Source organism: Ambystoma mexicanum, chromosome 3p (assembly GCF_040938575.1).
Source record: "Ambystoma mexicanum isolate Mex_15411 chromosome 3p, UKY_AmexF1_1, whole genome shotgun sequence".
NCBI lineage: Eukaryota > Metazoa > Chordata > Amphibia > Caudata > Ambystomatidae > Ambystoma > Ambystoma mexicanum.
In genome coordinates, this window is record NC_090925.1 from 41,632,950 (window position 1) to 41,648,708 (window position 15,759).

At 47.0% G+C, this 15,759-nt stretch overlaps 1 protein-coding gene across 1 annotated transcript in view; it reads right to left on the reverse strand.

Annotated features, from left to right (window-relative positions):
• LOC138580116 (uncharacterized) overlaps window positions 1–15,759 on the reverse strand; it is a 119,731-nt gene that overhangs the window by 55,861 nt on the left and 48,111 nt on the right. The gene's annotated exons all lie outside the window — the stretch shown is intronic.

Genomic DNA, 15,759 nt, shown 5'->3' on the forward strand with positions numbered 1-15,759 from the left:
CCCTTTAAAACTTTAGTGTGCAACTGTATCCTTTGAAAGAGCATGATCACTTTAGTGGAATTGTGCACTATGTAAAAACCTCATGACTTTGGTGTGCGGCTACAGACTTTAAGATGACAGGAGAACCATAGTGGATGGTTGCGCTCTTTTGTAGAACCAGAGAAACGCATTGGCTGACTGCACACTGTGAGAGAACATGAGAACATTTGAACAGCAATGTGATAATCCTGCAACAATACAAGGATTCAAAAACATGACTTGCACAATGAGCAAAGGCATAAGTAAGATGTGGTCAGGCACTCAGTCACAACTACAGCTAACTGATTCCCAACCACATGTACCAGAACAGCCCTGGTCTGTTTTTCAATGTATGAAATGCACCAGGTAACAAATCATCATCATTTTCTGAGCTGGTGTGTTGGCTTTGGGCAGATGTTGTTCTGTTGTCTTCTGCAATGAAGAGACTGTTCATTTTTATAAATGTCAATTGTTTGACTTGTAGCTCTCTGAGGCTTCTCCTGTGGTTAGCGAGAATAGCCCCGGCTGCACTAAAAGCTCTCTCGCACAGCATGCTGGCATCAGGGCAGCTTAGAGATTCAAAAGCATATGGTACAAGTGCCACTTGCCAAGCAGACTGCTTGCTGTATCAATACTATAATGGGTCATCATCCCTTTAGACGGGTGAGGTGTCTGTAGATAGTCATCCGTCTTGGCTTCTAAAGGAAGGAAAGGATGTTCATCATTGTGGTGCAATGCCTGTGCATTTGCTCGCACTAGTGTATGTGCTCTGTAACGACTTGTGACGGGGTGTGGAAAGTGGTTTGGATAATACCTTCAATTGCCCAAATGCAGTTCTGGACTCCCCAGTGCAAACAGCAAATGATGATTTAGTCATTAAAAGACCAAGAGAAGCAAGCACCCCCACCCCTCAGCCTCTTGCTCCTTTGGGTGCTGGCATGTTGTTTCAAATGTGCTATGTTCTCACTGACTGCTGTGTCACCCTTCTTCTCAGGTATCAGCCGCTCCCTCCCAGCATAGTTAGGTGAACATGTCTCTCCTACAAGCTGCCCTTAAAGATTCTCTCCTACTTCTGTTACCATGTTCACTTGATTACACATGTCTCATCCACTGACTTCAAGAGACAGACACTGACTGATGTGTCACACGCCTCCCAGAATCTCATCTGTTTCCTCCCAGCAAGTCAGGTGGCGGTGCCCCTCCCAAAAGCTTCCATCATTTGTTCACGCTCCTCCTGCTTCTCCCCCGAGGCATCACCCGATGACACTTGCCTTCTCCACTCTTCGCGGCACTGACCCTGACTGTGTGCCCCCCCACCTCCCCAAACCTCGGCTCCCTCCTAGCAAAATCAGGCAAGTCTGTCTCTCCCACAACCTGCCATCTGGGATTCATGGCTCCTCCTACTCTTCATCCCAGTTGGCACATAGTGGCACGTGACTCATCCACTCGCTTCAAGAGATGGGCACTGACTGCCTTGCCATCCACCTCCCCAAAACTATGGTGTTGTCACTGTGGTGCTGGAAATGCATTGGAGGGACAGGGCCTCCCTGTTCTTGTCCTGTAGTCCTTTTTCATTTGTGTTCTGTATTGTTTTCTGCCCAGGAGTCCATGTGGGACTCCTGACAGTGCAGCTCTTCCTGTTTTTGGTTTGGTGTACAGACCCATGGGATACCCTTATGGCACCCATGGGTGGGGATACAACCCTGTGCCCCTAGTGTATGTTTTTGGGCACCTGTGTGTGGCCCACAGAGCAGGGTATGGGCTGGTGGGAGCTCCATGCTGAATTTGACAGGTGCTCTGAGTATCTCCATTTTGGGATACCCAGGCCCTGTCATTGGAATCAGTTCATTCCTGATAGGAAACAAGATGGCCCCTGTGGCCTCTTGCCTTCTATTGCCTGTTACCTTTTTTCCCAAAGACCTGGGAAGCCCTGACTCTGTCCCTTCCCCCTGACTGGCTGTTGGGTGGAAGTTCCATATATGGTATTGTAGAGAAGTCCAGGCCAGACTGTCTGGAGCCTTCCCATTGACTGTATGTTGTGGGTACACCCTGTGGGTGGGACCTGGGTGAATGGAGTGTGTGACCAATCTGCACTTCTTGTTGAGGATGTCGGGTTTCTAATATGAAACACAACGACTGAGACAGCCCTGCCTGAAACTGGTATGAATGCAGGGTGTAGTGTTGAATGGCTGGGTACTTGTCCCAATACACATTCCTTGTTGTGAGTGTCTGAGAGGGAGGAATATGGCCTGAATGCACTGAATGCCTGATTGGCTGACTGACTGCTGAATGCCTTTCTGAGTGAACTGTTGACTGAGTGTGATCCAGCAGAATGAATCGGAGATTAACAGTATATCTAGGGGCCTCTCACTGTTAGAAATCATTCAGAAGCTGAAATTGAAACTGACGCTTGCTCTCGGAGCCAAGCCTGAAGAAGGTTGACTGCTGTTACCTTCACTGCAATCTGAAAGCCGCTGTGACGTTGAGACTGATCGAAGAGAGGACCTGGTTAGGCGCCCTCTTCCCGAGCTCCGAGAAATCATCGAGCACCGCTAATCTTTGCCAAAGCTCCCTGGAAGTCAGACCCTCGACAGGCTGCCAACTGGAGATGGGAACGGCCGAGGAGAACGATGATAAGCAGCAGACATTCCGTCCACCGTCGTCGACCAGAGTTCACAGGTTTGCTATAACCACTGGAGGCCCGTCAAAGCCATGTTGCCCAGAAGCAGGGACCTCTCGATGCCGTGCCATCGATGACCGGAGCCGCACGCTCCATTGATTAAGACATTTGATTCCCGGATGCGCTCATCTGCACCGCTACTGCCTTATCCCGCTGGAGAAGACCAGGCCATCAATGCGCCGTGGAGCATCCGCCGGTGGGTTTCCCGCCACCCATAGACTGTAGAGACGCTGGATGACTCGACGCCCTTGCTGGGCAAAGTTCTTCACAAACTCTTTGCGGTTCCGAACTATCGACATTGAGGTGCCCCGCGCGCCTCTTCTTTGCAGGACATCTTTGACTCGTCGTCGACCAGAATCGCCAGGACCAAAGCTGCCGCCTCGATGCCGCCAAAATTCCATTGAGGATTCTCGACACAGAGTTCACTTTCTTCGAGGCACATCGACGATCCGTGGCTCCTGTTTAAAAGGGAGTCACTCAAGAAGGATCCCTCAACGCCTCCTCGAGGAACTCTGCTATTCCAGGTACATTGGGGTGATAGAAACATTTTAGAAGGGAATACGACTTGAACAATATATGGACTGGGCTTGTAGTGTATCTTTATTTTACAGGTTGCCCAGGTGGGGGGATCTCCACACAGAACTGTGTCTAGGTAAAGGGCCAATATTCTGCCAATTGTTCTGACCAACTGCTTTCCTGCTATGTCTATTGTTGGTTACCTTTATTAATTGATTTGTGTGACATTTCACTAGAGTACAGTTGATGCACTTTAATTAAATCTGATAATAATTGTCGTACCACTTAGACCTGTATATATTTGCCATTGTAGATTAACTGAGCACAAAGTGAGTTATTATGATATTGTATATAATCTTCAACCTTAATTATATAAAGACTGTGTTTTAACTAATACAGTGTGTGGACATTCCTCTGTGGGTGCTTGGGTACTACACTGTACTTAAGAACCAGCCTGCATCACCTCCTGATAACCTAGGCCTCGATTACTCGTCAATTGCTACCACAATAGAGAATCTTGGCTGGGGTCCTCTGTGCCTCTCCTCTACCATATAGAGCAGGAGTACAGACACCCCCCTCCAGTCTTTACAGTCGCTTGTGTTGTTTGCCCTCTTCAGATCACTGAATGTGTCATACAGCACCCTGTATGCAACAAACCCTAAATCTAACATTCTGACTGGGTCTCCAGTCACTTATTACCTCTCTATACCCTTCTTCCTACTGAAGTTCTCTACCTCCACTCGGGCTGTCGGTAGGAATTTTACTGCCCTAGGCAAACTGGCAGATTGCCACTCCCCTACCCCTCTGGGTCGTAACCCCATCTCTGCCCCCCAGCCCATCCCCATCTAGTTATGTGAGAAGGTGTGGGAGAACCCTGCAGGCCTGGCTCTCCCTCATAGAAGGGCTCTGGTTAGTGAGGGTGCTGGCTGTACGGAAAAACGTTAATCTCATGCAAACCAGGAATGAGTGAAATGGGAATTGGACAGCAGCTGACACGATGGGTGTCACAAGCCTGCTTCATCTAGCAGATGGCTGCTGTGCAAAATGACATGTACATCATGCATGATGAAAATCTTGTATGTTGCTAGTTCAACAGTCTGTTTACTGAAAGCTGCAATTTCCAGTAAACAGACTAGTAAACTAACAACTGGGCAACATCCGACCCCCACCCTCTTTAAGGGCGTGCCTTTTCTTTATCTGAACTTGCATGCATACAATTAATTACTGACTTCTGATGATGGCTATGTTTAATATGCCACTCCAGCCTAGAGGGAGTAACTTACAGAGTAGACCAATAATTCTCTTCCCAGGCAAAGGCATGGGACAGTGTAAAGAAACCCCTCCTTCACATGCTTGGGGGTCAGGATACAAAAATATTAGGTCCCAACATGGTCCCGTGGAGGACTTGCACCCGCTTGGCTCTCCCTGCATGCTAGAAATGTGTTTCATTTTGTACAGCGGATAAATGATCTCCCAACCGGGGTAAATGGAAAGAGTTAACTTTCAATAAAGGCTATCGCCTAATCACTCAACTCTGACATTTCAGTTTCTAGGACAGCTTTTAATCCTGCATGTGTGTGTACACTGGGAACAAATGCCACGACTGCATTTACAAATAACAAACTGATAGGTGCTGTCATTGTCTCATTCCAGCCCATAGCGCAGAGGTTACATTTAGTAGTTTTTGTCATGATTCCTGGCCTCATGTCCCCAGCCCTCCAAGATGTCAGGCTGGAGCCAAGCCATGATCACCTACATGGCCCTCAAGGGCCTCTCCATCCCTCCAAAGACCCACTTGGAGTCAGACTTGGCGCTTGTGGCATCAGACTCACTCCCTCCCATAGGATTACATTGGGGATTGGACTTGTAGTGCATTGAAGGGGACAAGATGGATGCCCCCACATATTTTGGTTCCCAGAACTGCATGTGCAGTCTAGTCTTTTGGGTGTGGGTCAGCCCAGACACACCTGTGATACCCAGAGATAATTTAAGCCATGCCCAGGCTGAGAAACATGCTTTGTGTTTTCTGCACCTGCAGCGTGACACTCACCGTGTTCGGATAGGTCTCCAGTAGGCCTGCATCTTTCTTCTGCGCTCAGCTCCTACAAGAACAAGAACACTGTTAGGAACAGCCTTACCTTGCGGCGCTTCTGCCCATCATTCATCGCTCCTTCTGTTCTGTGGGCATCTCCGGCGGTGTCATTCCCATCCCGGCACGCCACTTCCTAAGGAAAAGGGAAAAGAACAGAAAAAAGGCATTAGTAAGCATTCAGCAAATCCTCGCTTATTTTTAAAGACTGTACGAGCTTCAAATGCTTACCTGAATCCCAGCCGCTCTGGGGGAACTCTGTCTCCGGAACTTCTCATCCATCTCCAGGGAAGGGTTTGAGGTCGTAAGAGGTCAGAACAGGTTGAGTGATGTCCCCGTGGATACCAGGTGAGCGTTAAAGAACACATAGACTCACATCAAAATCCACCTGGGCGTCATGGAAACGTCAGAAACCGACCAGTTAGCCCACATGTTGGGGCAGCTACATTCCAAAGTACATGCAGCCAGGCAGGAGACCAACACCCTGAGGAGAGAGCTGATATTAGCCAAAGAACGCACTGATGATTTAAGCCGGCAACTTCTCCAGTCACAAGCAGGGCATGCACCATTGCCGGGAAGCGTTCCCTCGATGCCAGCACCATCAGCCAATCCCGTTCAGATAACCCTTCCTGGGGCAGTTCCCTTGGCCCTGCCCGAACGATTTACGGGGGATCCCAAGAGGTTTGCAACGTTCATGAACCAGTGCCACCTGCACTTCCTTTGTAGACCCGGGGCCTTTCCGAATGACCAATCAAGGGTCGCTTTTGTGCTATCCTACCTGAGTGGTAGTGCCGCGGACTGGTCTGTACCCTTTGTGGCCCAAGACGATCCTTTGCTGCATGACTTCAGGGGCTTTCAGCAGGAGATGGAAAAGCTGTTCGCCCATCGTACACATGGGCAGGCATTAGACAACAAATTTCTGTCCCTGCGCCAAGGGAATTAAGACCTATTAACATGCATAGCCACGTTCAATAGACTCGTAGTTGAAGCAGAATGGCCAGTGGAGAAGAGAACCACGTTATTTCATCAGGGGTTGCGGGGGGAGCTCAAGGATGTTCTCGCACAAGTAGTGAACCCCCCGAAAGACTGCTCAGAATTCATTGACCTTGTCGTTCAACTGGTTCATAGGTTGCAGGACAGAAGAGCAGATCGAACCAGACCAGACCCTTGCCCTATGTATGTGCGTTCAAAGGACACTATTGCCCGCACAACCGAAGGTTCAGGAGAACCAATGCAAATTGGGGGGGGGACAGATCCCCCTTGACTAAAGCGGAAAGGGATAAAAGGAGACAGCAGCAGTTATGTCCGTAGTATGGAAGGTCAGGTCATTTCCTTAAAGAGTGCCCTGTGAAGCCACCGAAGAGGATGGTGGGGGCCACGGACACAGAAGATACCATCAAGGAATCGGAAAACTCCCCAGCCCGCCAAGTGTAGGGGTCCATTTGTCGAGCAAAGAAAGTAAACTACAGACCTCCCACCTGTGGTCTTGATCAATCACCAACAACCATCTCGGATGCACGCAGTAAGAGCGTACATTAACAGTGGAGCCGTTGGGAATTACATCGACCAGGATCTTGCGGCAAAGATGGGGCTTCCGTTACACCCTAAATCAACCACCGACACTGTTACCCCTGTCGACGGCACGGAAATAGCTTCTGGTCCAGTATCCCAATGCACTACAGCTTTAACCCTTCTGTGCCAGGATGGACACCAATAATCTATCGTTTTCGACCTCATTAAGGCACCACAGTTCCGGTTGATTTTGGGAATGCCATGGTTGGTAGCTCACAATCCTCGAATTGATTGGCGAGCAAAAGAATTGGCCTTTCCCGAGACTTGCGCCCACACATGTTATCGCCAAGAGAAACAACCAATAGACACCAGAACCTCCACGCTTGCGACTGTGGCAATCGGCACCCTACCAAGTGAATACCAGGACTTTCAAGATGTCTTTCAGAAAGAACAGGCTAATACCCTGCCACCGCATAGACCATACGATTGCCAAATCGACCTGATACCTGGTGCACAAATCCCTTGTGGGCGAATTTACGCACTCACGGAACCAGAAAACCAGCACCAGAAGGCATATCTTGACCAATACCTGCCCAGCGGGTTCATACGTCCCTCGAAGTCTCCAGCAGCCAGTCCTCTATTCTTCGTACCGAAAAAGGAGGGGGACTTGAGAATGTGTATCGACTATCGTGCACTGAAGCAGATTACCGTAAAAAAACGCTACCCCCTGCCACTGATCCCTGAATTGCTTGATCCAGTCAAAGATGCCCAAATCAACACAAAACTAGACCTGAGGGGGGCAAATCACCTTGTTCGCGTAAAACAGTGGGACGAATGGAAAACTGCTTTTCGCACCAAATAAGGCTTGTACGAATATCAAGTAATGCCCTTTGGCCTTTGCAACATGCCTGCAGCATTTCAATACTTCATGAACGATGTCCTACGGGAATTGATTGATGTCTGTGCTTTAGTGTACATCAACGATATTCTACTATATTCCGCATCAAAGCAGGACCATGTTAAACACGACCGATCCGTATTGGAGAAACTCTGTCAACACCAGCTCTATGCCAAGCTCGAAAAGTGCTCATTCCACGTCTCTGAGGTGGAATTCCTGGGCTTTATTCTCAGCCCGAATGGAATCCGAATGGATGTAGACAAGGTAGATGCTATCCTGAACTGGCCATCCCCAAATTCATTCAAGGGGGTTCAAGGTATGCTGGGTTTTGCAAACTTCCACCGCCGGTTCATCCCAGGACTTTCGCAAATCTTGCATTCCATTACGTCATTGCTAAGGAAAAGCAACAAAATGTTCCAGTGGACAACAGAAGCCGAGGATGCTTTCCAGGAACTCAAAGCAAGATTCACATCTGCCCCAATCTAATGCCACCCTCGCCCTGATCTCCCATACCTGATGGAAACAGACGCCTCAAGCATGGCTATGGGAGCTGTCCTCTCACAAAAGGACCACAAAATGGGACAGTTACACTCTGTTGCCTTCTGGCCGCGTAAATTCACACCCCCTGAACTCAATTACGCTATCACAGACAAAGAACTCCTGGCCATTAAGTCAGCCTTTAAGGCATGGCGGCACTACCTCTTGGGCGCCAGACACACAATCACCGTAATAACTGACCACCGGAACCTACAGTACCTAAAAACGGCAAAGGCCCAATCCTCGCGACAACCACATTGGGATCTTTTTTTTGCTGAATATGACTATGTGATTACATTTCGACCAGGGGTGAAAAATCGGAAGGCCGATGCCCTTTCCCATATGGGGGTGGAAGAGCAAGGGCATCAGACCCCTGACCCAATAGCAATCATCCCGAGTGACAAGCTCCTAGGAATCACAGCAACCATAACTCAGATAGAATTACATGAAGAAATCCAAAACCTGATGAGTCCGGAGCAATTACAGGCGTGAAGTGCACAAGGAGAACATTAAATGATAAAAGATCAGTTGCCCTACTTCAGGAATCGTTTATTCTTACCAAACCAAGAACTACGAGAACAAGTCATGTCCGGTTATCATGATTCCTTGATCGAGGGCCACGCTGGAATCGCTAAAACCCTAGCCAAGGTAAAACGAAATTATTGGTGGCCCACGTGGCGTAAAGACATTATCCAATTCATCCTATCTTGTGGAGTGTGTGCTCAAAACAAGTCATCCAAGCAGAAACCAGCTGGGCTATTGCAACCATTGGCAATTCCACCAGCACCCTGGCACACTTTGTCCCTCGATTTTATTACTGACTTACCACCCAGTCAAGGGTTTAACACTATTCTTGTGGTCGTGGACCTATTTTCAAAAATGGCACATTTCATTCCTCTTAAGGGGCTCCCAAATGCTTCCACTCTGGCAAAGGTATTTCTTGAAGGTATCGTACGGCTCCATGGTTTCCTTCAGTTTTAGTCTCAGACCGAGGTACTCAATTTGTATCTAACTTCTGGAGAAAATGCTGCTCTATGGCCCAGATCGACATCCGGCCATCCACCAGTCACCATCCCCAAACCGATGGTCAAACTGAGAGGACAAATCAGACGCTTGAGCAGTATCTGCGTTGCATGTTACACCAAGCTGAAGGAAGCTGGTCTGACCTATTATGGATAGCTGAATATGCTTATAATAATTCCCTACGCACCAGCACTGGGCAGACACCCTTTTATACCATGTATGGCAGGCACCCACGTACTTCTGAGTTGGACGTTCCTACAACCCTGGAAATGCCAGCAGTCAAAACCTTGCACACGACCATTTCTCAAACCTTTAAAAGGGCAGCTGAACACCTACTTCAAGCTAAGAATCGCCAAAAGAAGTTTGCTGATCAACACCGAGCAAAGGCCCCCAACTACCAAGTGGGAGACAAACTCTGGCTGGCGTTTAAACACATGTCAATTAAAGGAACCCGAACTTTCCGTCCAAGATACCTGGGTCCATTCACCGTCCCCTCCGTGATAAATCCTGTGGCGGTCAGACTAGCTTTGCCCTCAAACATGCAGATTCATCCTGTGTTCCACGTGTCTCTCCTTAAACCTGTTCAACCTGGGACCCGAGTAGCAATGCCAGCGCAGCCAGTAGGAGTCGCCGGGGAGCAAGAATTCAAAGTCAAGGACATCCTGGATTCAAAGTACATCAGATCCAAATTATACTACTTAGTAGACTGGAAGGGGTATGGTCCACAAGACAGGACATGGGAGCCTTGTGAGTACATGCATGCACCTTGCTTGCTTAGACGATTTCATCAAAACCATCCAAACAAATCAGGACCAGACAGAAGAGCCACCTTGAGAGGGGCCTTGGGGGGGAGTGCTGTCATAATTCCTGCCCCTCATGTCCCCAGCTCTCCAAGATGTCAGGCTGGAGCCAAGCCACAATCACCTACATGGCCCTCAAGGGCCTCTCCATCCCTCCAAAGACCCACTTGGAGTCAGACTCAGCGCTTGTGGCATCAGACTCACTCATTCCTATAGGATAACATTGGGGATTGGACTTGTAGTGCATTGATGGGGACAAAATGGATGCCCCCACATATTTCGGTTCCCAGAACTGCATGTGCAGTGTAGTCTTTTGGGTGTGGTTCAGCCCAGAGACACCTGGGATACCCAGAGACTTTTTAAGCCACGCCCAGGCTGAGAAACATGCTTTGTGTTTGTTTTCTGCACCTGCAGCGTGACACTTACCGTGTTCGGATCGGTCTCCAGTAGGCCTGCATCTTTCTTCTGCACTCAGCTCCTGCAAGAACAAGAACACCGTTAGGAACAGCCTTACCTTGCGGTGCTTCTGCCCATCATTCATCGCTCCTTCTGTTCTGCGGGTATCTTCGGCGGTGTCATTCCCATCCCGGCACGCCTCTTCCTAAGGAAAAGGGAAAAGAACAGAAAAAAGGCATTAGTAAGCATTCAGCAAATCTTTGCTTATTTTTAAAGACTTTACGAGCTTCAAACGCTTACCTGAATCCCAGCCGTTCTGGGGGAACTCTGTCTCTGGAACTTCTCAACCATCTGCAAGAGGGAAAAGACACTCCAGGTTAGTGTGGAAACATCTAGAGGCGCTGCATACCGCGCTTACTCACCGCATTTCTTCTTCATAACCGGCATCCACGCTGAACGTTGCGGCACCTAAAAGACACAGAAAAAAACCTCAGTTCGATACAAATACAAAAGGGTCACATCGCAAATCGCACTCTCATTTACCTTCAGCGCTATTCATCTCAGCAGCACGTCGCCATCCCCGGACTCCGGCCAATATCTAAGGAAGAAAAGGAACAAAGTTAGAGAACTGTTCAAAAGACTCATTATACTTACCTGTCGGACTCTTGCCAGTGAAGTAACTAGGCAGCAACGAGCCTGCATCAATCAACGTGCCCCTGCACTGAAAGCAGGACGGAGAGCACACTTTCCAAGAAAACAAGGCCCAGTCTCCAGTCAAGAAGACTCCAGGGAAGGGTTCGAGGTCGTAAGAGGTCAGAACAGGCTGAGTGACGTTCCCGTGGATACCAGGTGAGGGTTACAGTTTTGGAACTCTGCAGAAAGTCAACTGGCCCCCATAAATGAATTAAATACATTCATTTTATATCTATTAATAAAAGCTCAACTATTCGACTGCAAAATAGCTCCCAAACATAGTTCTGAGCATAGCTCCCAACAAGACAAATCTTGTCTGTGCTATTTGTGATACATCTAGGTAATTTGTCCCTTCTTCGCAAGGGGCAGCCCCTCTCTCTTAGGCTAGGGAGGTGAGCCCGCTCTGCAATACCCTCCCTAGGTGTTGAGGCAAGTGGGACCTCACCGGGAGAGGCTCCACCTTTGGGGACAAGGACTCCCGTTCTTGTGAGGAACTCCGTAGGCCATTCCCAGTAATGGCAAACATGGGACTATCAGAGACAAATAACGTTTTAAAATCCAGAGACTTTGCTGAAGAGAAAACCATAATAAGTCACCATGAGCCAAAAAGAGAAACTGTCTCTTTAAAAGGGAAACTCCATTTAACTGAGAAGAGTATAGTAGCAGAGGAGGATACGTGGGTGGCGCGATCATGACAGCTTTGTATTGGGCAGTACGCCCTTACAACAATGCCAAAACAACCATGCTGAAGGAACAGCGAAGCACCTGGTGTCCCACGGCTAAACCTGGTCGTAGAGACCGAGAAGTCTGAAAGCGGGACGCTGGGAGACGTCAAGCAAGAGCAAACCAAAGGTATAGAGAACAACCCGAGCGAGCGGTGGTCAGCTGGACTTGCCCTATCAACCCAGAGGTAACAGGGAAGACGGGAGAGCCTGGATGGCTCAGGAAACCGTTACACCTCAGGAAAAACCCGTCCCTGTGAAATTGACCAGGCATGTAATGGAAAGGTGATAACTGGAACTGGAACAATGTGAGAAAGAGAATCTTGAGTAAACCTGTAAGAGAGGCTAATAAGCATTGGATACACATTCCCTGGGAAGAGGGAAAGATATCCCATAAAACAAGAAGTGCAGAGTGGAACATATTGGGAAGAGAATCCTACGAGTGTGAAGTAAATACCAGTAGGGTCTATAAGAGAGAAATATCAAGTAAGCTAACTCAGGAGAGAAAAAACGTTAAATACCAAGAAACTCTAAAGAGGTATATGTGAAAAGGGTATAATAGCCTTAATCAAAGGATAAGACAAAAGATAAGAGGAGATCCATTGAACACTGAACAGGGAAGAAAGAGTAAAGCCAAAAACCTACTGAACGAGTTACAAGCTCTGATACAGAAAGTGACGAGAGACTAGTCAAAGATACCAGGTTAAGTGACTTTGGATTGAAGAACTAACTCTTTAAGAAGAGCCATCCCCAGGATTTCATTTACTTTGGTTAGAATAGTGGTAGGGCCAGGTAGTATCAGTTTATGGGACAGCTGACTATTTTTATTTGGAGACTGCTTCATGACTGACAAGCACCTTCATTATTTATACAGGCGGGAAAAACCCTGACGGCAATAGGGATAGATAGGCATTATTCTTATAATTTCATAAATATTCTGAGAAATGTCCAAACCCTGTCCATATCCTTCTTCTGGGCCGCCACATATGGTGTCAGAGTGGGTGCTATACCGACTGACAAAAGTTGGGGACCAGTGCTGTTAACTAAATTAAGTTCAAAGGCAAAATCCCCTCCAGTAGCCAAACTAGAGCCTACAGGTTTTGATCATCTCCAAAGTTTAGAAGAAATTCTAATTTCCTCTGGGGAGAGATGCCTGATTCACACTGGCTTTGTCCTGGCCCCTCCCTGAGGTGCTTATATTAGACTGCCCTCAAAATCAGGCTTGGCCTGGAGGTATGGATTGGATGTTATGGCGGGGTCATCGATCATGATTTCTATGGGGATATTAAAGGTTTTCTACGTAATCATGGAAACAATCCTTATCCCATAAAGGAGGGTGAAAAGGTAGCACAAGGGATCTTCAAAAAACCATGTTCGCTGTACCCCAAGAGGTGGAGGTACAAAGGGTAAACGAGAGAGGATCAAAGGGGTTCGGAAAGGCAGATATTCCCCAAGTAGAGACCCACCAAAGCTAAATAGAAGAGGTAACCCCCTTAACAGATTTGGCCTTTGCCCAGAGGAATAATCAAGTCCTTGCAGAAGCCTTTAGCAAGGTAATCAGTTAAGAGACAGGTCACAGTCAAACCAGTCCCTCCTTTTTCTTAAAAAAGGCTGTTATATCGGGGGGGATATAACAACAGATGGAATACATTGAACACAAATAGTCGTTCCCTGAACCATTATGTAAATTGTTTTGGAGCTAGCTCATTCACATCTCACAGCTGCTCATCAATGGGTGAGAAAACCCCAAAATAAGAATTTCCAAATACTACCTGCCGGGAGCCTTCGACGACGGTAAGGATTTTGTTCAAACTTGTAAGATCTGTCGGAAAATAGCAGCAAATCCATTTTCCAATAGCCCTCTTACCACATCTACTCATCATCAGAATTCTGTTCTCAAGGATAGCGACAGACATCATAGGCCCACTAGAATCCTTATAAATTGGGCATCTGCTTTATCCTGGTGATCATGAATTATGCCACCCATTATCCAGAAGCATTTATCTTGCATAACAACACGATGCAGCAAATAGTAAAACACCTTTTGTCCTTCTTATCGAGAGTAGGATTTCGGAAGGAGATTCACACAGATCAAGGCACAACCTTCATGTCTCGCTTAATGCAAGTGGTAAAAGAACGACTTAATATCAAAACCTTGAGAATGTGAGTCTACCATCCCCAGACAGATGGTTTGGTGAAATGTTTCAACCACACGTTAAAGAGAATATTGCAGAAACTGGTGTAAACCAATGGGAAAAACTGGGATGTCATGATACCCTTGGCATTTTTCATAGTCTGAAAGACCCCACAAACTTTGCTGGGCGATTACCCATATTAACTACTATATGGGAGGGCACCCGAGATGTGTTAGACATGCTGAAGGAGATCTAGAAAGCGAGGAGGCCCTTCTGCCCATTTGCTAAACCGCACAGAAGCTAATAACCCATATGGCGATGGTAAGAGAAATAACATCTGGGACAAGCTCAATAATATCAGCAAGCTGTCTACAATAAACAAGCTATCACCCGATCCTTCTCAGTTCGACAATCAGTCTTAGTTCTCCTTCCCACGTCAGAGAACAAGATGATTTCCGAGTGGTATGGTCCTTATGAAGTCTTGGGGAAAAAAGGCCCCTTGAATTATCTTATCTCCCAACCCAATAGATGCCAGAAAACACAGGTCTATCATATCAACCTGCTCAAAGGTACCCCAGTCTGGATACCACTATTACCATGGCCGCCTTCCTCACTGACTCTGATCATAGAAACACATTAGTTTTCTGATATCTGTCCCCTTTCCAACAGAGTGACATTAGCGATATGTTGGCCCAGTTCCTTGAGGTATTTACCCCAGCAGGGAAGACCATTAATTTCAAATCCTACAGAATCCCTGAAGCTTGAAAAATGACCATCGAGAAAGAGACAGAGGAAATGTTCAAGGTGGATGTCATTGAGCCCTCTGAGAATCCTTGGTCCTGCTCTATTGTTTTAGTTTCAAGGTTTGACCAGTGTTGTTGTATAGATTTCAGAATACTTGACAAAGGGTTACTGGCAAGTACCCATAAATCCAGCTGACAGGGAATAAATTGCCGCTTGAACGCTAAAGGGCATATTTCAATTCAAGGTCTTACCCTTTGGTCTGGAAAGAGCCCCAGCCACTTTTCAGCGACTAATGGACAAAGTGCTAAAACCATACTCAGCATTTTCTCACTCTCGTAATGATACATGCCAAAAAGTATAGTGTACATATGTACCACTGCTGTAACCATCTACTGATACCCCCCGGCACCCGCAACTGCCTTGTAGTGACAACCCTTACACCATAAGGCCCTTACCCCATTCTGAGTGCACTCATGCTGACAGCTTTAGTCCAGCTGTCCCTTTTGGGTTAAAGTTGAGTCCCTAAGCCATATAGCAGTTTAAACTACCACAGACTGTTGTTTTTGAAAGTAAACTTTCATTGCCCTGTGTGTTTTGTTGATACTGTGTCATAATAGGTTTGTGCTGTAACCCAAAATAATGTAATAGTGACATTAACATCAGCAGGCGTTGACCTGGGGGTCCAGTCAAAATCCTGAGGTTTAAATTTTGAGACATTCCATATAGAGGTCTATATATTGTATTTTTATTATAAAACTTTTATTTTTCAAAAATCAAGATCATGAATTGGCAAAGGGCGGGGTACTTGTGGGTTTGGCTGGAAGACAACACAAACATTTATCACAAAAAATAAAAGGTCAAAGGGTAAACCTGTGAAAGTTGAATGGGGGTTTGCAATCTAGATGGGGAGAAGAAAAGGGGGAGTTTCCAGCAGAAAAGAAAAGTTATTAAAACAATTTAAAATGGTCGCAATTGCATTAATCCATATTTTAGATG